This window comes from Jaculus jaculus, chromosome 12 (genome assembly GCF_020740685.1).
Source record: "Jaculus jaculus isolate mJacJac1 chromosome 12, mJacJac1.mat.Y.cur, whole genome shotgun sequence".
In the NCBI taxonomy this organism is placed as follows: Eukaryota; Metazoa; Chordata; class Mammalia; order Rodentia; family Dipodidae; genus Jaculus; species Jaculus jaculus.
In genome coordinates, this window is record NC_059113.1 from 53,532,946 (window position 1) to 53,559,658 (window position 26,713).

The following is a 26,713-nucleotide window of genomic DNA, read 5'->3' on the forward strand; positions in this document are numbered from 1 at the left end:
CATTCAAAATCGGTGTCAACTTGACAGAATTTAGGGTCAATGTGGCAGCTCACTTCTGAGTGTGACTATGAGGGTGTTTTCAGAGAGGTTTAACTGAGGGGAGAGACCCAGCCCAAATGTGGTGGCACCATTCCATGGGCTGTGGCCCCAGAATGAATAAAAAGACAGTAGGCTCAGCACCACCATCATTCTTTATCAGCTTCCTGAGGGTGGAGGTAATGCCAAGCTCTTGCTGCCAGGTCTTCCCTGCCTTGATGCGCCCTCACACTGTGAGGCAGAAGTCTGCCCTTCCTTCCTCCCTCCGTCCCTCCCTCCCTCCCTCCCTCCCTCTCTTCTTCCCTCCTTTCCTTCCTTCCTTCCTCCCTTCCTTCCTTCCTCCCTCCCTCCCACCCTCCTTCTTTCCCTTCCTCCCTCCATTCCTTCCTTCAAGTTACTTTTACTATGTATGTATTTTGTCACAGCAATGAGAAAAGTAACTAATAAAATCCCTCAAGAGTGTAATAGATTGTTTTTCTACAGCAGTAGTAAAGGATTTGGACCCAGAGAACTCTGGTTCCTGGGCTGGTGGTGTTGGGGTAAGCACTCTCAAATTACACTTAAGCTCTAGCTCTGTGACTTTGGAAACATTTCTTCAATTCTTCTTTTTAATATAGATGTATGAAGGATCATAAGTTCTGTCTCCTGTCATCCATCTCCTTCTTGATACAGACCAGAGGTGTGGCATCTAGAAGATTGGGAAAAAAAAAAAAAAAAAAAAAAAAAACAACAAAAAAACTAGATCGTTCTTGAGACTGACCCATGGCAACAATGGAGATGAGGGCTATAGTGTGCTGACAATGAATTAGTCATGCCTGCCGTGTGTTGACAATGAATTAGTCATGCCTGCAGTGTGCTTACAATGAATCAGTCAGTCGTGCCTGCATTGAGTATTGGAGGTATTGTGATAAAGGACATTGCATATTTGCCAACACTGCTATTGTGGCTTTTTTTCCTACAGATATCTACATTATTTTCAAAAGCCAAATCAACACCTACACACACAATTAAAGCTTTTCTTTTAAAGCTGGGCTCATACTTTTGAGCTAATATCTACACTGTGTTTGGTGTGTTATCCTTGATTACTCTTTACATTATAATATTTAAATCACACTCTTGTTTGATATTTGTAAAACAGTTCTTTGAGATGGTTGCCAGTACTTGAAAGTCTGGTAGATTGGACTTAAACACAAAACTTGGAATAACTACGTTTACCCTGGAAAACTGGTGCTTTGTTGCTCAGATATGTTAACATTGGTTCACACACTTTCCCTACAATGGACACTAAATCACCAACTGAAACACTCCTTTCCTAGCACTGAGGGACAGGAAAGGCTTAACTCTGGTATATTTGATCAGCAAGGCTTTCAAAGAAAGGCATTGATCAAAATGGAGAAATGTGCAAATTATGCATCCAAAGAACATTCTAAATTTACCAGCAGAAACAGAGCCAAGAGACCATAGGAGCAAGTGGAAGTAAAAAATGATAATCCCAGAAACCATCTCATTATGCAGATTCAACAAAACAGCCAAACTTATATTTTAACACTGTGATTTTCTTCTTAGCAATTGTCAACAGCACTTCCACCTATGACCAGGAAACTAGCTTTACTTAGTAACTGCCAATGTTTATAGATCAGAACTCTCCAGCTCCCTCGAGACTAAAAAATGCAACAATTTCTCCTTCCTTACAACCCTCCCTATTTCTCCTTTGCTCTCTGGATATATGAGGCCACTTGGTTTGTGCATATGAGTGTTTCACTCCCCAGTTAAAGTTTCGTTACTGGTGATGTGCTATACATTTTTTGTTGTTGACTTTAGAATATATACACCCTGGACATATGCTTTTACTTGCCTGCCTAGGATCTATCTTATTATAGTAAAACAAAAGAACTCTACCCACCACAGCATAACAAGCACTATAAAACAATAAAATAAAGCACAAATGTATGTATGCACGTGTGTATGCACGTGTGAATGCACATAAGCATGCCTGCACACACACGGTTCACACACCACTCCCTGTGGTTCTTCCATGGAAAAATCTCCTTTTCTAGCTTTCATCCTATCAGGGTCTTCAATAGTCAACACATGACAAGGTCCACCACTTAGAGGTTAGGGTACTCTCCTCTGGCACTGTGATTGGCCCAGAGATATACTTAATTCAAACTGAGCCAATGAGGTGCAAGTCTGACATGCGTCCTCTCTCTGGAGGGCTTAGCTGACCTGTTGCAGACCTGGAGCTGCTGCTGATCCTGTCTGTCTGCTGCTGGGAGCTCAGATCACTTTGGCATCAACATCTGGCCCAGAGCTAGTCTACTCTAACCTTGTATAGAGCTGGCTTGACCCTAGGAGGTTTCAGTTGCAAACTCTGTGTTATGTTTCTGACACTCAGAACAAAGTTGTGAATAAGCACTTTATTGCAAATAATCCTTGATGATTTCTTATGCAGTGCATTGAAGGTCGGCACTCTTCCTTTCAGGTTCATAGGCTAAAATCTTGACTTCCAAGATTATGGCATTGGGAGGTGAGGTCTTTGAGAGGCAATTCTGGTCATGAATAGGATAGTGAGCGATTTTATAATTGGAACACTAGAGAGATCTTTCACTTTCCAATTGTGTGGGTGCAGTGGAAAGCTGACCGTGCACATGGTAGAAGAGGGTCCTCCTTAAAACCTCAAGATAATAGTACTTTGACATCAGATTTGCAGAGTCCAGAACTGTAGGAAACAAATCACTACTTATGAGTTACCTCAAAGCCATTTGAATGGACTAATGTGCCTCACCAACAGAACTTCCATTTTCATCTCCTGCGTTCTTTGCATCACTCCTGGTCATGTAGACCTCACACTGTGTTGCAGCAGATGATTTGTCACTTCTTTCTTGCCTCCCACCCTGCCAGCTTACTTGCCACACATCAGCACAGGTAGTCTTATATGTTTAACCCATTACCTGTGTCAGACCTCTGAACAGGTAGCTCTTAACCATTGTTCGTTAGTTGAATTCCACAGCTCTTAATTTGGCTTGCATTGTGCAGCATTCTTTGGTAAATTTTTAAAAACAAATCCAGCTAGTAGCTAACATAAATTGAGCAAATGTTGTATGACAGCCACTGTTCTAAGCATGCCACTTGTGATTAATCCAAGCTAACCAGCAGGTAGGCTGGGTTGAGCATCTTTTAATTGGAGGGAGCTCTGCAGCAACAAATGGGGGAGCAATTTCCTGGAGTTGAACACTCTGGCTCCGGTACCTGACCTCTTAGTGTAGAGGCTGCATGGGCCACTTGTCCAAACTCAGCTTCCTGCTCCCCACAATGCTCCATGAGCACCACTCTTCCTTGGGCTCCTGTTCTCAGTACTTTCAAGGGTTAAGAGAGTTTTCAAGTCTTTTATTGAGTAGCAAAGGCCACAGAGCATACCATAATAATTGGGCTTGTTTTGTGGGGAGGAAACGCCATGTAAAATTGTGTTTTTTATTTCACATAAATTAGCCTGTGTGCTCACCCCGTGCTGGTGTTGGCTTGGTGGCGGAACAGGACCTAGCATTCATTCTGCTCATGGAAATGACTCATTAGTAGGGGCACTGCCTGCATTTCCTTTTGTCTCTTTCCCCAGAGCAGAGAAGAACACAGGGTCTAATTGGGAGGCAGATTGCACAGAGAATGCATGTGGCCTTTTTCTTCCTTCACACTAGCTGAGGGATGACCAAGAGGAAGCGATAGGATGTGCCTAGAAGCCAGAGCCTGAGAGAGGTGTGCTCATCAACTCTCAGAAGGCCCAATTAAAAGTATCTTAATAATAGATTGTCGAGTGAGTCATAGATACCTAGGATTTTGGGGTATCAGAATTTTATATTCTTAGAATCCTGGAAATAAAGGTAGAGCAAGAGTCTTTCTACATGTGTGCAACTTATCTCGGTTGAACTTTCCCACTTATTCAAGCTGGTCATACTCCTTCTCCTCCACCTGCTCCTCCTTCCACAGCCTGGCTAATTCATAGTCTCATTCATTCATGCCTGACCTGAAAAACCTCTACTCCTGACTGCTTCACTTCCTCTTAGATGTATGTGGGCACGTAAGGGATGAAAGCAGAGACTCTCATCCTATCTCTCCACTGGGCTTGCCCAATGCTTTCTTTCCCAGATGGCTCCCCAAGTCTTCAGATATTTGTACCTCATTGACTGCTTTGCATTTTGCACATCCTGAACAAGAGGAGCTACTCAGTAGTGTGCATTAACATTTGGATTATGAATGTCCCTCTAGAGCACCCATATAGAAGGCTTTGTCCCCAGCTTATGGCTCTACTGGGAAGTGGTGCAAATGTTAAAAAGTAAAGCCTCAGTGGAGGAGGCAGGCCATTGGAGACATGCCCTTAAAATTACACTGGGCCTCTGCCCTTTCCTCTTTCTTTTATGGCTTCTACCAACCTTTCTGTGAGTAGCTTTGTTCTGTCATGTTCTTTCATCATGTTCAGCCTCTCCACAAGTTCCCACAAAGCTACTACTGAAAATCATGAGTCAACATGAATCTCTCCATTATATGGCTTCCTGTTCCAGTGATGGTCAGGTGACTAAGGCAGTATGTGTCTGTTGAGTGCATGGAGTGGGACTGTGAATTCTTTGGCTCTTGAGGGTGGAAGGAACTCAACATATTTTCCCATGGCCTCACAGAGTTCTTGACAAGTAGGAGTCCATCTGCCAAATTCCTGTATGGGGAGGAATGCCTCACCTGGGAGTAACCTCATCAGGTTGTAAAACTCTTAACTAAAGAGGAGTTAAGTGTGTGTCCTGTGACAGCTCCTCTCCACCCTTGCATGTAACCCCATCAAGGATTCAGCAAAGCAGAGCATGGGCTCACAGTCCCACACATCTCAGTGGACAGAGCGATTCCCAAAGGGTTGAAATGAGATGCCTTGCTCCAGGATATTGGTCCATATGAGTTCTATGTAAAATACAGTATCATTTTCTAGTTTCAAGCTTTAAAAATAAATACTTCTTTGAAAGTATAGCTTGCTGCCAGGAGTAGTGATGCATATCTTTGATTCCAGAACTCTTGGGAGGCAGAGATTGGAGGATAATTGTGAGTTTGAGGATAACCTGGGACTACAAAGTGAGTCCCAGGTCAGCCTGGGATAGAGTTAGATCCTATCTCAAAAAAAAAGTTAAACAACAGAAAACTATATTTTGCACACAGGAATATGCATATAGCACAAATACACAGCTCAATGGATGGGAACAATATGAGTATATCATTACTGTTGTTAAAAATGCTGAGCTTCCTTCCTCTACATAATCTTTTGTCAAGGACCACACCTGACCACACAGTGACCATTTGCTCCTTCTGGAATTCCTGTGGATGGAATCACCCAGAATGCACTCTGATAATGACCCAATGTTGTATTGTGTAGAAGGATCTGCATTGAATCCAGGTCTCCACTTCTTCATGGTGACAAGGGCCTTATGATAGCTGCCCCCTTTGCATGGAGTGCATGATATCCATGAGGCCCTCTTTGCATGACACATGATATCCCAGAACCCCTTCTGCATGGAGCACATGATATCCCAGAGTCCCCCTCTGCATGGGGCTCATGATATCCCAGAGTCACAAGTTGTGTTTCAAACATGAGGTGTCTTCCTAGATGGTGGTGCAGGAGAGGAGATTGGATTATGAGGGTGCAAGTCTCATCAGTATGTTAATCCAATGATGAGTTTCAGCTGACTGGGATATTGGGAAGTGGGGCCAGGTTGGAAAAAAGGCCTTGGGAGTTTTATTTTAAAGGGTGTATCTTGGTGTGTCTCCTTCCTGTCTCTCCCCACTTCATGACTGTCATAAGCTGAGCAGCCTCAGTCCCTCAGAGGCTGAATCCTCTGAAGCCATGAATCAAAATAAATCATTCCTCATTTAAAATTTTTTTATTTCACATGTATCTCCACAGTGACGAAAACCTAACTTTCCATTTCACTCATCTCTGTTGCATTTAGCCTGCTTCCCTTAGGGTGGCCTCTGTAGGCATTGGAGACTTTCTGATTCTGGTGAAATCATTTTCCTAGGTGTTGGCCCCTTGGCTATTTGCATAGCATGGGAAGAGAACTTTGTGGGACATGGTGAAGATTTTGCCTTAGAACTATGTGTAGGTGAGGACCCTGATAGGAATGGTGGGTACCCCAATAGGCATGAATGGGTTCCCCAATAGACATAGGTGAGTACTGTGATAGATATGGGTGGATAGCCAGATAGACATTGGTATGCACTGCTACATGTTGCTAGCTAGAGAGTCTACATTAGTTCCACATTTGCAATCTCTCTGCCTCAGCCTCTCAGGTCCAGGTGAGTATCAGTGTTTCTTGGCATGTTTTTTCAGTTCTCTGAGCTTTATCGTCCCCATCTGGTCAGGAATGATCTCTTTATAACGCTGTGAAGAGTAAACTCTTCATTGAGGCTTATGAGTGGTGTTTGTCACACACCTAGATGCACATCCAGAAGTATGACACTCCTCTTTGGAAAATCAGTTATTTCCTCTGACCAACAGTAATGGAGTCTCAGATTTCATTTTTTTCTTTTTTTTTTTTTAGCTGTTTGTTTGTTTGTTTTGGCTTGTCAAGGTAGGGTCTTGCTCTAGTTTTGGGTGACCTGGAATTCTCTATGTAGTCTCAGAGTGACCTTGAACTCTTGGTGATCCTCCTACGTCTGCCTCCCAAGTGCTGGGATTAAAGGTATGTGTCACTACACTTGGCTAGATTTCTTATAAGAATGAATAATTTGTTGTCAGAATTAATAATAATAACATGTTTTTAGGGGTTCCACCTCTCCAGCCTGCCACTAACATGTGCCCTTTATCCCATTTGGTGTTGGTATCCACATTAGCAAAATGAGCCATTGAGGATATTACTGTTCCTTGGGCATGGCAGTATCAAGACCCTATGCTCATGGGTGCCTTCTCTCAGGCCAAGGTCCCCAAATGGGCACACCAGCATAAACCTACCATCTGTGTTCTCTCACTTAAATATTCATGGCTGTGCATTGTTGTCCTGGTCAAGCTTTAATTATGTTTAAAGTCAAAGCTGGGAATGTTTCTCTTATCTATGTTATTCATAGCTCATTTTTATAAGAAAAACATACAACTGAAAATGTTTATTTCTCTGGAGTTCTATTTCAGAAGTTATTCCTCATGCTTTTCAGTATTTTGACACATCACATCTGTTCTCAGGAGAACCATGCCTCTAAGAATGGAATGACATTGCTCATATATTCATTCTTCCCCACCTTCCTTCCTTCCTTCTTCCATCCTTCCTTTTTCCTTCCTTCCCTCCTCCCTCCCTTCCTTCCTCCCTTCCTTCCTTCCTTTCTTTTTCCCTCCCTCCCTCCATCTCTCCCTTCCTTCTTTCCCTCCCTCCCATCATTCACTCACTTGTAAGGCATACACAAAGAACTGTGCATGTGTATTGGGGGAAATAAAGCCTTAGTACCAAGCAGTGTTTCCTTCCTTGTGTTCACAATGCTTTGAATGAATTGCTGATTATAATACTGGCTATGGGTTAAGGTGTACACTTTGCTGTATACCTAGGTATTTTAGCAATCCCACTTGCAGCTGCCACTGTAGCCTTTTAACAATGAGGAAACTAAAGCTAGAGCCAGATTGTTCTGCTAGTCCCTGGTTCAAATAGAAGACTTGCCTTTGTATCCTTTTATTGATTTCTCTGTGTGTACAGATGGACATGACTCATGTGCACATGTGTGTGGAGGCCACAGGAGGATGTCCAATGTCGTCTATCATTTTTTTTTTTTTTGCTATATTTCCCTGAGACAGGGACTCTTCCAGAACCTGAAGCTGCCATTGTTAGCTCCCCTGGCCGACTCATCCAACACAGCATGCTTCCCGTCATGGTGTTTTCCATTGCTACAATCTAGGAGCCATTTGACAGTGGATTGAGACAGTGAGCCAAAATACATGGGCCTTCTTATATTTGTGATAGTCACAAAAGGATTGACTAATAACAGTAGTCAGGGACCATGTTACTCCCTCTCTGCCTTCTCTTAGCTCTAAGCAAGCAATCACAGAGTTTGTGTCCCAAAGACTACCTATGTGAGCACTGTATGTACATGGACTCATACAAAGAGATGTTTCAGAGGATTCTCTCACTGCCATTTCAAGGTCACTCACATTGTAACATATTAGCCCCTCATGTTTGTTTTGTTTTGTTATAATTTCTTTTGTTTGCTTTTAAGACAGTCTAAGTATATAGTCCTAGCCAGCCATGGACTTGCTGTGTGTCCTGGCTGGACTCAAATTTGAATTCTTCCTGCCTCAGCTCCTGAGTGTTGGGATTACAGGGGTTCACTATCATGCCTGGTGGTCTTTCATTTCTCTTTATTGTGGAATGATGTTCTATTGGATGTTATTTATCTCTTTTGAATATCATGATTAGAATTCATTCATTTCACCTAAGTTAACTAATTTTGTTGGCATAATATGCATTCATTGTATTTTCTTATGGTCTTTTATATCTGTGTAAGCTCAGGAAGTCTTAGTTTCTTTTTTTTTTTGGTTTTAGCCCAGGCTGACCTGGAATTCGCTATGTAGTCTCAGAGTGGCCTCAAACTCACGGCAATCCTCCTATCTCTGCCTCCTGAGTGCTGGGATTGAAGGCATGCACCACCAGGCCCTGCTATCATAGTTCCTTTTTTTTATTCCTGATTTTAGTTATTTGAGTTTTCTCTTATTTTGTAGGTAAGTGTGGCTGAAAATCTTATACATTTTTAAAAAGTCATACATTTTTACAAAGCTTTATAAATGCTATTAATCTTTTCAGAGAATAATTTGTAGTTTCATTGATATTCTCTACCTGTAGTCTGTATTTCTCATACATACTCACTAAGATTTTTATTATTTTGTCTTGCTTTTAGTTTACTGTTATTCTGGCTTCCAGAGTTGGGAGGTCAGAATACTGTTAGACATCTCTATGTTTGACATAGGCAATTACAACTATAAATTTTCTCTAAAGAATGTATACCATCAATTTGTATGCTGTTATTTTGATTTTACTTGTCTAAAAGTATTTGTAATCTCCCTGTGATTTCTTCTTGGGGCTGCTCACTTTTAGGAGAATGTGTTAAACTTTTTACATATCTGTGGAGTCTCCAACTATCTTGTGAGTGGCTTCTGATTTCATCTGCTGTGTTGGGAAAGCATGTCTTTGTATGGTTTTAGTCCTTTGCAATTCATGGGTACCTTTCTTATGGCTTAAAATGTGGTCTCTTGTGAACTTTGTTCTCATTGGTGGGAGTGTTATTTAGCTGTGTAGATTTCCTTGTCTGCAAAGCCTGTTGGTTTACAGTGTCACTCAGACTTATATGTCCTTGTTGGTGTTTTGCTTAGTTGTCCCTCTGTTGATGAAAATGGAGTCCTGAAGTCAATAACTAATAATTTTTATTTGTTTATTTTTTCCTTCAATTCTGTCACCTTTTACTTCATGTATCTTGAGGTTTTAAGGTACATATATGTTTATGATTGGACCTTTTTGAATTATGAAATATCTGACTTTAGTAAAGAGTTTTGTCTATAAATCTATGCCGCATGTTAGCAGAGCCACTCAGTTTTTTTTTTAAATTTTTCTTTGCACTTTTGGAAACCAAACCCAGAGCCTTGCATATTCTAGGCAAGTGCTCTATCACAGGGCCTATGTCCCTAGTTCTCTCTCAGGTTAATGGCCACTGTTTGCCTATTATATCTTTCCTCTCATTTCACTTTCCAATGATTAATATAACGTGTCTCTCTGTGGGCTGCATGTAGTTGGCTAGGACAGTCATATCTGGCTTCAATTGGATTGTATAGTACATTCACATCTAATGCTATTATTGATACCACTTATTCATATATTCCATTTTGTTTTATATTTGATACTTGTCTTACATATTCTTGGCTTCTCTGGCCCTTCTTTATTGCTTTCCTCTGTGCTAAATGGTTATTGCATATGCAGTGTTTTGATTCTTTTGACAAAGTTTATATTTTGGTTACTTTCTCAGTAGCTGCTCAACAATATAAAATATCTGCTTAGTTTTAAGGAAATAAATACAATGCTGCCTTAGTTTTAATGAAATATATAGGCTTTACTCTTATATAAGCCCACCCTCCCCACCTATTTTGTGCTATTACTATCAGGTATTTTATAACTCTGTACGTTACAAATGCATTAACATCCATACATTATATAATCTAATTAATATATTCTTATGAGACAGGGAGAAGACAGGGGAACAGTTCAAGAATTCTATTTGCTCTTTCTGGCTCTATCCACTTCTTTTGTTTTAGGTGTCATCTGATATTATTTCTTTATTTTGACACTCAGTTTCTTCCTGATTTCTTTGTGCTATTATTGCAGATATATTCTGAATGTCGAATAATACCTTCTAGATGTCTGTTGTTTTTAAGTTTACATATACACTTAATGATAAGGGGATATAATCTAAGAAATGCATCTGTAGTCATTTAACTTCTGGGCCATGGAAAATGCTTTTTGTTAAATTATGGAAACTGTCAGGCATTGTCTTAGCAAATACCTTTTCTTTGCGTTAATCTCCTTCCCCGATTTCTCCCAATTGTGCGCATGTTGGTGTCCTGCAGTACTGGGATGCTCATTGCTTCTTTCTTGGTTCTCCACAATGCATTATGCATTACGCATTGTGAAGAACCAAGAAAAAAGAAGCAATGGTTTTTTTTTTATGTTTTTAGATTTTGTTTGAATGCAGAAAGTTAGTTATCAGTCTAGTACTTTCAAATATAATTTGTTTCAGTTGATTTTTGTTCCTCTTTCTACCTCAATCACCTTGTTCCCCCAATTTTCTTTTCCCCCTTATGTCCTCCCCTTATATGTTGAATGTATCCTTTTACCTGTCTCACACTCCACCTCCAGACACTTATTCCTTTACGTTGGCTTTTGGTTACCATTCCACCTTTATAGGTTTTACCCACATTTCTCCATTATATTTACATACCTATAGACATTATAGGTTAAGTCCCCCATATCAGAGAGAACATTCAGTTTTGGTATTTCTGAGTTTGGATCACTTCAGCTAGTGTAATTATTTCCAGGCACATTCATTTTCCTGCAAGCTTCATAATTACATTTTTTCTACACTGCTGAATTGAATTTCATTGTGCATATGTACCACATTTTCATTATCCATTCATCTGTTGATGGGCATCTAAGCTAATTATTTGCTATTATAAGTAGAGCAGCAATAACTGTGGATGTGCAAGTGTCACTGTAGCAGAGTATGGAATCCTTAGCATACATGGGAGGTCTCTTTCTAACATCTTGAGATACCTCTATGCTGAGTTGTCATGAACTTTGTTCACTTCCTCTTTCTCATGTACAGGCCAGTTCTTTAGTTCTCTCATGAACTTTCTACCTCAGTAGTTATATTTTTCAATTCTAGAATTTCTATGTTGTTCCTTGAAAATTTAGATACTTGGGGCTTGGGATATGGCTCAGTGGGTAAAGCACTTGCTGCTCAAGTCTAAGAATCTGAGTTTGGAGTCCTATACCCCTTGTGAAAATACAAAAGCAATGGTGGGTGCTAGAGAGATGGTTTAGCGGTTAAGCGCTTGCCTGTGAAGCCTAAGGACCCTGGTTCGAGGCTCGACTCCTCAGGACCCATGTTAGCCAGATGCACAAGGGGGCACATGTGTCTGGAATTGGTTTGCAGTGGCTGGAGGCCCTAGCGCATCCATTCTTTCTCCCTCTCTCTATCTGCCTCTTTCTGTCTGTCGCTCTCAAATAAATAAATAAAAATATTAAATTAAAAAAACAAAAGCATGGTGGGCTTCTATAATCTCAGCATGCTGAAGGTGAGATGGGAGATAGATACTTTCCTAGAAGTTCATTATGAGCATAGCAATGAACATTAGAGAGAGAGAGAAAGAATCCTTGTCTCAAGGAGGGGGAAGGCAAGAACCAACACCTGAAAGTTATCCTCTGATATCCACACTCACAGTGTGGTATATGCATGCCTGCACTTCTGTCTCTCTCCCTGTGTCTTTCTCTCTCTCATACACACATATATACAGTATACACTTAAACATTTTGATCTCCCGTGATTTTCCTTTGATGGCTTCAAGAGTTTCTCTTATCACTTTGAGCACATTCATAGCTGCTACTTTGATGTTCTTATTAGTTAATCTCCCATCTGGATCCCTCCCAGGGCCATTCCATTGCCTACTTTCATTCCTATCTGTAGAGAACACTTACTTTGTTGTACCTTTATTTCTTTTTCTTGGCATATCTTATAGCAACACCAGTGTGGATACTCTTTGCTTAGTCCGCTGTGTGCTAGAAGAACCCCAATGTGCAGCTCTGTGGAAGCTCAGGATCCCCTTGCCTCATGCCTTGGCCTGGTGATCCAGGGCATGCCCCTGCCTTGGTGTCACCATAGATTGCTCAGTAGTTGTGCCAACATCCCCTTAGCCTATTAAATTCTTCTTTTACTGTGTGCATGTTTGTGGCTTACAATTGCCATGGTTTGGTCTCACATTTAGCCAGTGACTAGCAGCTTAGAGGCCTTTTCTGAGAGGACACAGCCCTGTGCACACCCCCAGTCCTTGACGATGCTCACAGTACTGGGATGGATTTTATGATTTTGCTTTGTACTTATTTTAAGTCCTGGCTGCCTAGTGTAGGTCACATTGACTCCATTTTGATAAAATTCATTAGTTTAGAAGACAGAGCTTCAAAAATGCAATAGCTCTCCAGTACTGCTGTAGGACCCAGTTCAGAAACAGCCACAGCCTTTAGCAACCTGCTTTCTTGCATGTAGGTAATCTACTTAATGCATGGCTTGAGATGACCATCCATATGCTTGTGAGACTATGTGAGTTACAGAAATTTAGAAGCTTTGAAGAGTGACATATATGTGACTCGTGTTCTGCAGTTCAAAGTTGCACCATCCATGATATTCCCTGAGTCCCGGAGGAGATGATGTATATGTCTCACACAGGGCTGAGTATCCACTCCTGATATGATCCAATTGTAGCATGTGTGTATGAAACTGTCAAAATACAAACAGAATATAATGTTTAGCTTTTATTTGCACCCTTTTCTTATTTTCTTAAATTACCTCCTTTAAAAGCTCCTAACTGGCCCTTAGGAGGAGGAGAACCTTTGGGTGATGTACCATCATCTTCTTCAGCCATGCTTTCTAATAAAGTCACCTTCTTTGCCACCATTGCATTGTTGTGGTGTGGGGAGTTTGGATACACTTGGAGGTCAGAGGACGAATTTGGAGGCTGGTTGATTCTCTCCTTGCCTGAGTAGGGTTATTTACCACTGCTGTGAATGCCAGGCTAGCTGGTTTGCAAGTTGCAGTTGGTGGAATGATCTCTGCCTCCCTTCTCATCCTAGATGGGATTACAGATGCTACTGCTGTAGTGTCCCACCTTTTTTTTTTATTTCACATGGGTCTTAGGGTCTGAACTCAAGCACTTTCACTTGCACAGCAGCCACGTCTCCAGCCCTGCCTCAGTGACTTGTCTTTTGACTTCATTGGCCTGTTCTGTGGCAAGTGGCCAGACCTGGGTCCAGGAATAGTGAGAGGCACTTCCAGTTTACTGGTGTTTGGTCAGAGGCTGCATCAAGGCCCTGGGACAGTGAAGTTTTGCTGTGTGTAGCTGGGGCTGGCCAGTGTTCCTAGGTCTGCCTCAGTTCTGGTTCTGCTCCTCCCAATGGCATAGCTAGGGCTTTGTGCATGGCACTCCTGACACAGAGCTGTGTGCCAGTGTGGCGCTCTCTCTGCCTCTTCCTCATTCTCTGTGCTGCATTTCTGGATATTCTGCCACTTTTATGAATCAGAACTCCCAGCTTTTTCTTAATTGCTTTCTACCTAAATCACCATTATTTTGTGACAATACCCTTAGGCATTGAATTTTCCAATCTCTATTTCAAGTAAAGTTCATCCAAGCTGACAAAGCTAAGGAGTCTTTTGCCCTTATGGTCTCTATTTCCTCCTGGGCTTCACCTATATGCTGGTGAATTGCAACTGCAGGTGGAGTCCTCTTGTTCCTAAGCAGATGGATGCACCTGCTAACCCTGGCTAACTAGGGACAACAGTGCCTGATATTTCTGGCCTGCAACTCTGCTCTATGAGCTAGTTGGGGCAAAAGGATTGGGACCTCAGTATTCCTTTTATGCATGTATATGTGTGTATACATGTGTGTTCCTATGTGTGTGAGTGTGTGCACATGTGAGCATATGTGTGTAGAGGCCAGAGGTCAGCATTCAATGTCTTCCTCAATTACTCTCTACCTTATTTTGTGATAAAGGGTTTCTCAGTAAACTTGGAGCTCACTAATTTTGCTAGACTGGTTAGCCAGCAAGCCCCAGGGATCTTCTTCTTAGCCTCCCCACCACTGTGATGACAGGCTCATATCACTACATGATTTTTAAATGGGTGGTAGGAATCTCAACTCAGCTTCTTATGCTTGTGTGGCAAGCACTTTACTCACCACCACTAGGCAATCCTGGGATGTCATTGTTCTTGACCTGCTATACCTGGGGTAGAATTTGTGTCTGGATTGGTGCTTCTGCTATAAGGAGCTGGGAGAGATGAAAAATGCTATAGCCAGCCCCTCATTGTGACACCCCATGCTTCTAAATCAGGGCTTGGAATAGAAGGAGCCCTGCCTTCTTGGTCACAGGGTTGGGGTAGCACAGGGCAATGGAAGTGCCATGGCTTAAATGCTATCAATTTACACTATTCTTATGGAAATCTTGTGAGTCTTTCTTTCCTTCTTTTTTGAACTAATGCTTCTCTATTTGCTGTGTGTCCCTAGGACAATTCCCAGTGATTTTTAAATAATTAAAAACAATCTTGCTTGCTTTGCTGGGGAGAGTGTTTGCTGCACATAGCATACTGCTATTCCAAGGGTCCTACTACTTGCTTTGGATTTCAAGTTAATCAAGAGCTCCTGAAGTGACTTAACCCAGGAGATGGAAATGCTTACCAGGAACTCTGTGCTCTTAGCATACATGGCAGATGGCTGGAGGCTATCCTTGGTCTTCTCATTATTTTGGAGACAGATATGTTAGAATCAAGTGATTCTGAGCTGTACTTTGAGCCTGGTGCTAATGGTGGCTTCTTCTTGGCAAGGGTGGGAAGATCACATCTCTGGCAGGTAAAGTGGCTCAGCTAATGCCAGGGCAAGACTGGTGAGGGACAGGACCACTGGGAGGCATCTGGATAAGTGGTCTGCTTCTGTCATTTGTAAGTCTTTGTCCAGTAGCCACAGCCTGACAGGAGAATTTTCTTCTCAGCATTTCCCACCTCACCCTCAACCTGCTGGAGAGTCCCTTCTTTTCTACTTTGCTCCCCATTTCTGCACAGAAGGGTTTAGTTCTAAGGGATAGTGTGGTGGTTTGATTTAGGTGTCTCCCCTAAACTCATGTGTTCTGAATGTTGTGTTCCCAGCTGGTGTCAACTTGGGAATTGGAGCCTTGCTGAAGAAGATGTGCTATTGGAAGCTGGCTTAGGGGTGCTATGGCCATCCTTTCCCTTGCCTGTGTTTGGCTCACTCTCTTGCTGCTACTTTCCACCTGCTGTGGCAAAGGTGACGTCCAGCCTCTGCCCATGCCATGCTTTCCCTGCCATCATGGAGCTACCCCTTGAGACTGTAAGCTACAATAAGGACCTCCCTCTTGTCTGCTGATTTTGGTTGGGTGCTTCCTCCCAGCAATGAGAAGGTAACTACAACAGATGGCACCTGGCTTCTGTCCTCACAGGTCTTGCCCTTCTGGGGTGCACATTCCACTTCTCCAAGCTGGGAGAATCGTTCAGGAGAATAATCCCCCAAGAGGCAGTCAGCAGGCTTGTTTCTCTAACTCTGCCATTTTCCTATTGTTGGTAGAAGTTGCCATACAGGGCAGCTGTAAGGATATATTTCTCTGTTAACACTGGTTAGAAACTAATTCCTAGCCTACAGTGGTGAAACTGAGCCTTTTCCTTTTAAAAATACTTTAAAAAATATTAATTAATTAATTAATTAGAAAACACAGAGAGAAAGATAGAGAGGGAGGGAGACAGAGAGAATGGGCATGCCAGGACCTCTAGCCACTACAAATGAACTCCACATGTATATGCCACTTTGTGCATCTGGCTTTACATGGATACTGGGGAATTGAATCTGGGCCATCAGGCATTGCAAGCAAGTGCCTTAACCATTGAGCCATCTTTCCAGCCTGGCCTTTCCCTTTTAAAAAAAATTGAGAGAGAGTGAGAGAGAAAGAGAGTGAATTTGCACACCAGAGCTCCAGCCATTGTAATTGAACTCCAGATGCTTGTGCCACCTAGTGGGTATATGTGACCTTGTGCTTGCCTCACCTTTGTGCATCTGGCTTATGTGGGATCTGGAGGGTCAAACATGGACCCTTAGGCTTCTCAGGCAAATGACTTAACTACTAAGCCATCTCTCCAGCCCCTGTCCTTTCCTTTTTGACAGAGGGGCACCACACAGGACAGTAGCAATGGACACTACCAGGAGCAGACATGAGAATAGGGCCTTCACATTAATCTTAACAACATTCCTAAAAGAGGTGAGTCCCATTTTACAAATAAGAAACTTGAGACACAGGGGCAATGTGACTTGTCACAAACATGTCACACAATTTTTAAATGGCAGGGCTGGTTTCACAATCCTGTTTGGAGCAGGCAGGTTGGTTGTGTCCCCAGACATTGGCACCACCATTTTCCATGTTGACATAACCCTGGTTTTCTTTTCTAGGTTGAGGATTAACCTTTCCCCATTGTGATCTAGAATGAAATTTTAACTAGTCTAAGGTAATCATGGTTATCTTATGCCTTGTATTAGTACTTTCTCGCTGCTGGACAAAATACCCAACCAGGGGCTGGAGAGATGGCTTAGCGGTTAAGCTCTTGCCTGTGAAGCCTAAGGACTCCGGTTCGAGGCTCGGTTCCCCAGGTCCCACGTTAGCCAGATGCACAAGGGGGCACACGCGTCTGGAGTTCGTTTGCAGAGGCTGGAAGCCCTGGCGTGCCCATTCTCTCTCTCTCCCTCTATCTGTCTTTCTCTCTGTGTCTGTAGCTCTCAAATAAATAAATAAATAAAAATTAAAAAAAAATACCCAACCAGAAACAACTTTGAAGCAAAAGGTTTATTTTATCTTACATTTCTGGAAGGTGAGAGGGCACCAGTGCATCCTGGCAGGGAAAGTGTGGCAGGAGCAGAGGGCCAGCGTCACCTCAGCAGGTCAGCAGGGAGGAAGTAGAAAGAGAGAGCAAGCAGGACCAGGCTGTAACACCTCAAGGCCACTCCTACCCCTGTGACACTTCCTCCAGCAAGGCTCCACCTTCTAAATATTCCATAACCTTTCTAAATAGCACCACTTTGCTGGGACCGAGTGTTTGCACACACAAGCCTGTGGGGAGGCATTACATTGAAACTACCACATGGCCTTTGCTGCTGAGTGGTTTAGTCAGGGACATATAACCCTATTCCACTGAGATGTGACCCAGTGTGATGTGAAGGGAAGCACATTGGGCTTTCTGGGAAAGACAGACACATGTGTTGCTGTGACAACCAGTCTCTGCTCTGAGCCTGAAAAACTTGGGTTCCTGTGGCCTCAGGTATGACTCTAGAGAAGACTTCTCTTTACTGAAGACAACCACTTTCTCTTGATGGAAATTCCTTATCCTCTGCAACTGATGTCATGATCATGTATGCACTTCTCACTGAGAAGAGAAAAATTCATAGAGAGAAATGAAGAAGCTCGCTGTTTAGTTACTTTCAGCAGTTTATGGAAGGAAAAGTTTTATTTCCTGCTGACAGGATTTTGTTGTTTTTGTTTTGTCAAGGTAGGGTTTCATTCTAGCCAAGGCTGACCTGGAATTCACTATGTAATCTCTGGCTGGCCTCCAACTCACAGTGATCCTTGTACATCTGCCTCCTGAGCGCTGGGGTTAAAAGCACACACCACCACGCCCAGTCTGCTGATGGAGTCTTGAGTGGGAAGTTGCATCACGGCAGGGAAGGCATGGAAGGAATTGGAAGCTGGCCTCACTGTCATTAGCAGGAAGGAAATGGAGAGAAAACCCACAAGCTGGGCTGAAACACTCAAGGCCTGGCCAGTGACACACTTTCTCCAGCTAGGCTCCACCTCCTAAAGGCTCTGCATTCTTCCCAACAATGCACCAGCTTGGGGATAAGTCTTCAAACATGTGAGAATTTGGGGAAATTTTACATTCAAAACGCCACAGGTGTCTGCTTCAGGACGGCCAGGAGAGGGGGAGGAGGCTGGTGAGCATGACAAGAACCCATGGCTGCTGGAAGAAAACTGATTCTGTTGTGAGAATCATGAGAAACCTCCAGACAGCTTCATGATGAGTGTGGTGGGTCTAATTTACCATGTTAATATTCGTCCAGGTCAAACTGGAAGCAGGTCACTGGAGGTGTTCAGGTGAACGATATGGATAGACACACAGAAGGGAGGTCAGTAGATGGCTATATTTCAGAGGCAGGGCCACCAGGACTTTATTTACAACAACACTGATTTGTGGATTGGGTCTAGGCATAAAGTGTTTTCTTGTTCTCAGTCGCCTTGGAGCCTGGCACTGTGCTTCATCCCAGGGCTTGGCAAGTGACTGAGGGAGAACTTGTGCTCTGCTCATGGCACTGTGGAGCAGAGGTCGTCAGAGAGTCCAGTTCTCTGCTTATGACCAGCACCTCTCTGACATGACATCAGCCTGCCACTCCTCAAGATGGCAAATCTACTGGATCATAAATTTGACTTCAGGTTAATATGTTGACGATTGTAAACATTAATTAAATACTTAATGTGCCATCATCTTGCTTACCATAATATAGTTCAAAAGCACATTGAGGGCTGATTTTGATGGGGTAAGGCTTTCAAAGAATGCCAGGAAGGTCTGTGTTGACTCTCGTTTTTTTTTTTTTTTGCCTCTGGATAAAATTTTCTGTCATAATGGCATTGGGAGATGGCTCAATGGATAAATCTCCTGGCACCCAAATGTGAGGGAGGGAGCTGAGATCCCTAGCATCCACACAGATGCTAGGTGGGGGTAGCAGCCACCTGTAAGTGTGGGAAAAAAAACCCCCAGGGGGTCCCCACGCTCTGCCCGGATAAGGCGACACCCCAAATCACTCACTCACGAGAAGCGGTCTTGATGCAAACTGCAAGAGGATTTTATTCCAAGCGCGCTGGGGCCCACAGTCGTACACCGCACAGGGGTAGAGGACTGCAGAGCCCCGAATGCAGGAATGGGGTAGTTTTTATAGGGTTTCTAGCAAAGCCTGTGTATTAGACCAATCATTATTTAATATCAGGAGCCCCTGCAGGGTGTTAGCCAGTCAGTTTGTGCCACCCCACAGTTTCTAAGCCAATTAGTTTACTTTGCTCAAGCCCCTCATGGACCAATCACTCTCTTATGACTATGACCTTGGTGGTCAGCGTTTGCGCAGGTCCTTGGGTGGGAGTAGCAGAGTATGGTACCAGTCTCCTGTGACCTTGGAGGTCAGCACTTGTGCAATTCCTTAGGTGGGGGTAACAGAGTATGGTATCAGCCTCCTATGACCTTGGTGATCTGAGGCAGGCTGCTACAGCCTATGGTGCGAGTTACTAAGGCTTACAGTGTGGGCTACTAAGGCTTACAGTGTGGGCTATTAAGGCTTATGGTGCAGGCTATTTACAGAAACTAAATAAGTGGTCTACTTTATTACTCATTTCCCATCCCTGAGGGCTATCTCATGCCCTTTTTACCTAGTTTTATATTAGGAGTGGGCTCTGATACAATGAGAAGAGGGATTCTTTACTTGCTTCTAACAGAGAGTAAAACCTGGAGTTTGAGGTATGCAGGTGGCCCGCTTAAGCTCCCTTTGGAGCGTGATAGTATTTCTGAGCTTCTGAATTCTTGGGCCTTTCATAAGCTCAGCACTTGGGATCCCCAGAGCAAAGGGTCCAGCTAGGCAAGCTGAATTGGTGAACTCTAGGCTCAAGTGAGAGATCCTGCCTCAGTGATAAGGAGGAGAGATTCAATGTCAACCTCTGGCCTCCACATACGCACACATACATGCATGTAGACATACACACATAACAACTACACACATATATGTGAACTCCCTACTATGGCAGCAAATCAATTACACATTCTTTAATTCATTCATTTATTTGTTAATCTAATGTATTTATTTATATTTACTATCTACCAACCCCAAATGCTCCTTCCATGTCATAGGTTAGTAAACATGACCAGAATCCTGCCCTGTAGAAACACACTTTGAGCAGGATGACAGGCATTAAGTCCACAGATCAGCAATGCGGTTTAGTAGGAGAAAGCTGTGTCTGTGAAAACAGAGAAGCAGGACATGAGGAGAGGGAAGTTTGTGGCTGCAAAGATGAATTTCAGGGAGATGGTCAAGCAAGGGTTGTCAGCTGTCTACAGATATCTGGGGAGTGTACCAGGGAAGAGGAATAGCATGTGCAAAGGCCCCAGGATAAGATAATAATCCTGGCATACCTGTGTGGCTGAGTAGTTCTGCAAATAAGCAGTTTATGAAGAAAAGGAGTCCAGTTATAGAAAGTGCTATGGTCTGAAGAGAGAGAGAGAGAGAGAGAGAGAGAGAGAGAGAGAGAGAAGCAAATCTTTCTTGGGAGGTGATCATACAGGAAAAACCACAGCTGAAGTTGAAGACAGTGTGACCTTGAGCACAGGCTCTGCCTCATAGGGTGTATATGTAACTCTGGTTCTGTGAACTTGGACAGATCTCCTGAGTATCAAATACTTCCTGGCACTGTGGGTCATGTCACACCTATGCTACTGGTGTTTCTGCCTGTTTATAAGTGTCACTCAACCTGTGGCACAGGTAGGTATACTTGCATATGCAATCAGGTCAGTTACAAACCATGTTTTTCTTTTTTTCATTGCCTTTATTGTCACACTATACCATAACCATACATCTGTGACCTTTGCATACGTCATGGAGCATAGGATGCAAGTGCAATTTCCACATGCACTTTATGACTGAAGGAATGGAGCAGAGTGTAAATGACTTGTCTAAATCCACCTAGTTGTAAAGTTGCCAAGCTGGAATCCAGATCTGGAGATCTGACCCCAAGACCCTGACTCCTCTCCTCCTCCTTTTCCTTCTCTTCCTCCTCCTCCTCCTTCTCTGAATCTTGCCTTCCTCTGCCAACAATGATAGAATGCTGATGAGCCCAGTATTGTGCAAGTCTTGTACAGGTGAGATGATTGCTGGCAGGTCATGAATACAATGGTTGTGTCATGTCCAGACTTTGCAAAGCTCCACCTCATCCAACTCTACCCCATCCTCCGGCTCTGATGTTCTTTCCATCCCATTTCCACATGGCTCCCGGAGCCTGGGAGGACAGAATTGATTGAGCGTGCTGACACTTTTGTCCATGGAATCATCTTTCATTGTGCCTGACACACTTGAAGAGGTCAGGGCCTTGGGGCCATGTCCAGAGCCATGTCCATGGGGGTTCTTGGGAAGTGGAATGTCTCACAGGAGAAGAAGGTAGGAAGAGAAGAATCTATGTTGGTTAGCAGAGGTTTCTGGAAGCCAGTGAAAAGACTTTAGCTATTGAGTGAGGGGTGGCTAATAGACTCGGGGGCACTAGGATTCTCCTTTCACAAAGGCCCACTTTGGCTACCATTAGAATTGCAGGGAGCAGCCAGACATGGAGGTGCATGAACACTGGAAATCTCAGCACTTTGGAGAGGCAAGAGGATCAGAAGTTCAAAGCCAGCCTCAGCTACATAGTTTGAAGCCAGCCCGAGTTACATGAAATGTCACAAGAACAAAACAAAACAAAACACAGTACAACAAAAGAAAGCACAACAAAATTAAAAAAAAAATCACAAGGGAGCAAAAGTGACAACAGGGGAGGCATGGCGGAGGTGCAGAGTCAGCTTGGCCTGAGGGGGAGAGCCCAGCACAGTGTGTGTGTATGGGGGGGGGGCATATGCCCTGAACCTGTGGTCGTCAATATATACTCCTGTAACATTTTCTCCCCATTCTGTTCTCGAGCCCAAATGGTAACTTACCCTATATTTATTTCCAAAGAGACCTTTCTGCAAATTGCAGGTCTCTGTGATTTCAGACCTGCCCATGTTTTGTGCCTGCTGTGTGCTGGGCGGATACCCTTGGTGAGTGGTTAACTAGGCTTCTTAGTCAGTTTTGCTTCCTGAGACTTGTTTAATTAGAGACTGGGGTCTTTATAGGTTGGAGCTCAGGAGATGGGCTCTCCAGGTTTCATTCTGTTGGAGGTCAGAGGCTAGGGAAACTGGCCCCAAGTGAGCAGAGTGCTCTAGACCCTGGCATCAGCTCTGAAGGAATAGGACTTCTCTGTGGAAATCCAGAAGCATGGGTTAACTTTCATTTCCAATTAGCTCTGCATTTTCTATAAAGACATAATCCTTTATTAAGTTAATGAGGCATAATCATTATTAATTGCTAATTATTCATAGTTGCTTAGTCATTTTTAAAAGAAATGATACCATTTAGGGCAAGATAGAGACATGAAAATATCAAAAAGATATGCAAATACCAAAGGGCTTCTTTTTGGTATCTGACTACTCTGTACAGAGGCAGGATAACTGGCGTCTCCCCATGAATATGGTGATGTCATTCTCAGGTCTATGATTTGGAAGGCAGCACACCACTCACATGACCTTGACAAGCCTTCAAAGCTGCTCTGAGTCTCAGTTTCCCCATCTGAAATTGTGGTATCAGTGTCTGCATGCAGCCCTGCTAGGGTTGTACGAGATGACCAGAACACAATGACCAGCAGAGCAGAAGTTGGAAAGTGAAGGGATATGAGCAATCTATTAGAACTGGCTTCCTACTGTAACCCTGGCTTAAGTGTATGTGTGTATCTGTCTGCTTTTGTCTGTTTTCTGTGCCTATAGCTGAGCCATTTGAGTACCTCAGAGTATATGATTTATTTACTTACCTTATGCATGTGTGTGTATGTAGGTTTGGCAGTCAGAGAAGTTGTCTGTACTCTACCATTTTTTGACCCATGATCTCTTGCCACTGCAAATGAATCTGGTCCATGAGTATCTTCACATAGGTGATGGGCAATTGGATCCTGAGCTGACAGGCTTTGCAAGCAAGTGCCTTTTACTGTTGTGCCATTTTCCCAGCCCAGAATGTGTGATTTGCAAAGATGAAAATTTCCTTGCGCTCATAGTTCTAGAGGCTGCAAAGCCGTGAGTACTGGCATCTACTTGCTATCTGAGAGGTGTCTTGCTAGGTAGTGTTGGAGAAAGACACACCTCATGTGGTAAGACAAAACAAATTAGCCACAGCTTGTTTTCATAACAGTCATTTCTGTCACATCCATTTGTCCATTGGTCCATGCTAGATTCACCCATTTTTAAGGAGAGGACCCTTTTAACTCAATCTCACCTCCCAAAGTTCTGCTTCTGACATGCCATTAACATGTGATTCTGGGGTAGAAGTTTCCAGCACATGATGTTTGGGGGACACATTCAAACCACAGCAACATGTATGTATGCATGCACGTGTACATATATATACATACATATATATATATATATATGTGTGTGTGTGTGTACATATATGTGTATGTATCTACTTCTATACCTTTGCTTTCTAATCTCTGAACTTCTGACTGAAGTCCACGGAAGTTGTTGCAGAGCTCTCAGCTTCTATGTGTGTGTGTGCATGTATGTGTATGCATGCTTGTGCATATGTAAAAATATATGTGTGTATGCCTATGCTTACATGCATGGGTACATGTATACATGTTTGAATTACTGTATATATATTTAAAAAATCTGTTGTTTTCATCCACTCAGGTTATGGTAACTTGTTACAGCAGCAAGAAAGAACTAATACAACTGAGTAAGTCCACATTTAAAGTTCATGCACAAGAGCTAGAGTGATGGTTTGGAGGTTAAGATACTTGCCTGCAAAGCCAAAGGCCCAGGTTCAATTCCCCAGGACCCATGTAAGTCAGATGCACAAGGTGGCACATATGTCTGGAGTTTGTTTGCACTGGCTGGGGGCTCTGACACACTCATTTCCCCTCTCCCTCTCTCTCTCTGCCTCTCTCCCTCTCTCTTTCTTTCTCAAACGAATAACATAAAATAAGGTGGTTTTGTTAAAGTCATGCACAAGTTAACCAACCAGACATTTATTTACATTGGACACTTCCTCCATAGGGAGAATGAAGGGTGGTTGTTGCAGTCCGGTTCACATTGCTGGTAGAAATCACCCAACCAAGAGCAGCTTCTGGGAAAAAAAAAAAGGTTTTATTTTGACTTACAGGCTCGAGGGGAAGCTCCACGATGGCAGGGGAAAACAATGGCATGACCAGAGGGTGGACATCTCTCCCTGGCCAACATAAGGTGGACAATAGCAACAGGAGAGTGTGCCAAACACTGGCAAGGGGAAGCTGGCTATAACACCCATAAGCCCACCCCCAACAATACACTCCCTTTGGGAGGCATTAATTCCCAAATCTCCATCAGCTGGGAACCTAGCATTCAGAACACCTAAGTTTATGGGGGGCACCTGAATCAAACCACCACATTCTGCCCTTGGCCCCCATAAACTGATAACCACACATAATGTGAAATGCAATGCATTCATCTAACTTAGAAAGTCCCATAGTTTTTATTAATTCCAATGATGTTCATACATCCCCAGAGTCCAAGATCTTTTTTAAATTTTTTTTGTCTATTTTTTATTTATTTATTTGAGAGCAACAGACACAGAGAGAAAGACAGATAGAGGGAGAGAGAGAGAATGGGCGCGCCAGGGCTTCCAGCCACTGCAAACGAACTCCAGACACGTGCGCCCCCTTGTGCATCTGGCTAACGTGGGACCTGGGGAACCGAGCCTCGAACCGGGGTCCTTAGGCTTCACAGGCAAGCGCTTAACCGCTAAGCCATCTCTCCAGCCCGGAGTCCAAGATCTTTTAACTGAGCCATAATACAAAAAAAAAAAAGACTTCAAAAACCCCATAAAACAGAATAAACATTCATACTGCAAAAGATGACATTGAGCATAGCAAAGAAATATTCAACCAATACAAGATTTAAGATAATCAGGGCAAATATCAAACACTGTAGCTTCAAGTCCAACAACTGCAGCCAGTGACAAATCTCCAAGTCTGATAATTCTAACCAGGAACAAGTCTCTGGCATTCCAATTCCGCCCCTTCAGCTAGGCTACTCACTGTCCTGGGAAACTTCATCGGGGGCCGGCAGCTCTCCTTGACAGCCATCTCATGGTCTTGGCATCTCCACTGGGTCTCCATTGCAACCCACGGCTCATCCTCATGGCTCTATGGGGTCTCCATGCAGGCAACCAGCAAACTTGCTTTACACTGCCCATGGCCATTTCCAAAACACAAGACCGTGTTACAAATTCAATGACCCTCTCTTCCCTGCATTTCTTATACTCCACAATACCAGGTAGGGTGCCAATTTGTTAATTCAGGGGGTAATAAAGCAAACTTTGAAGAACAGGGCACTCCTTGAGCACTGAGGCCCCTTCAAAAGAGTTTACATTCTTCCTGTTTCCCCAGTGCAGATCAGCTTGCCCTGTCTTACAGGTGCAGCAGTTCACCCAAAGACTTTTCTTTCTGTGCCATATCCCTCTGCTCACACCAGTTCATTTCTACACAAAGCAACCCTTCATAACTTCTCAGGACACAGGCATAACTGTAAGCTTCTCACACAAACTGCTAGCCCAGTCCAAGCAAAGCTCTTTCTCATCCTCATAAGCCAAATCTCATAGTCCATAGTTCTTACTGCATTCAGGTCTGGCAGCTCAGACCAGAATAGTCCATCAAGCTGCATTTACAGCACTGCAAGGCATCTCTTAGGCCGAGGTTTCAAATCCTCCCAAATTCCTCTTAAAAATCAGCTCCAAAAAGCCAAAGCCACACAGTCTAGCAGCAACCCCACTCCTGGAGCCACTTTACTGTTGCAGTCTGGTTCACATTACTGGTAGAAATCACCCAACCAAGAACAGCTTCTGGAAAAGGTTTTATTTTGGCTTATAGGCTCGAGGGGAAGCTCCACAATGGCAGGGGAAAATGATGGCATGAGCAGAGGGTGGACATCACCCCCTGGCCAACATAAGGTGGACAACAGCAACAGGAGAGTGTGCTAAACACTGGCAAGGGGAAGCTGGCTATAACACCCATAAGCCCGCCCCCAACAATACACTCCTTTCAGGAGGCATTAATTCCCAAATCTCCATCAGCTGGGAACTTAGCATTCAGAACATCTAAGTTTATGGGGGACACCTGAATCAAACCACTACAGTGGGAGAGCATGGGAACAACCTGACAAGGAAGCAGTGGACCACCCTAGAAATAAGCCCTACTTTACAGGACAGCAGACACAGGCTCCTATGAAGGTGTAATTATGGAAGGGGATTAAAGAAGGGTCACCACAGTTTCTCGGGGCAGTCCTGGCAGCTTACCCCTTTTACACTCAAAGGGGTTCAAGTTTAGATGACATTCAAATGCCATTCTTAGATCTAAAGTATATGCTCCTAATGATGCTCTCACTGTACTGTCTTGCTTTGCTGGCTCATGAGGGACCCAACAACAAAATATGATGAAGGTTGCTTGTTCATGAGTGATGGTTATGATGA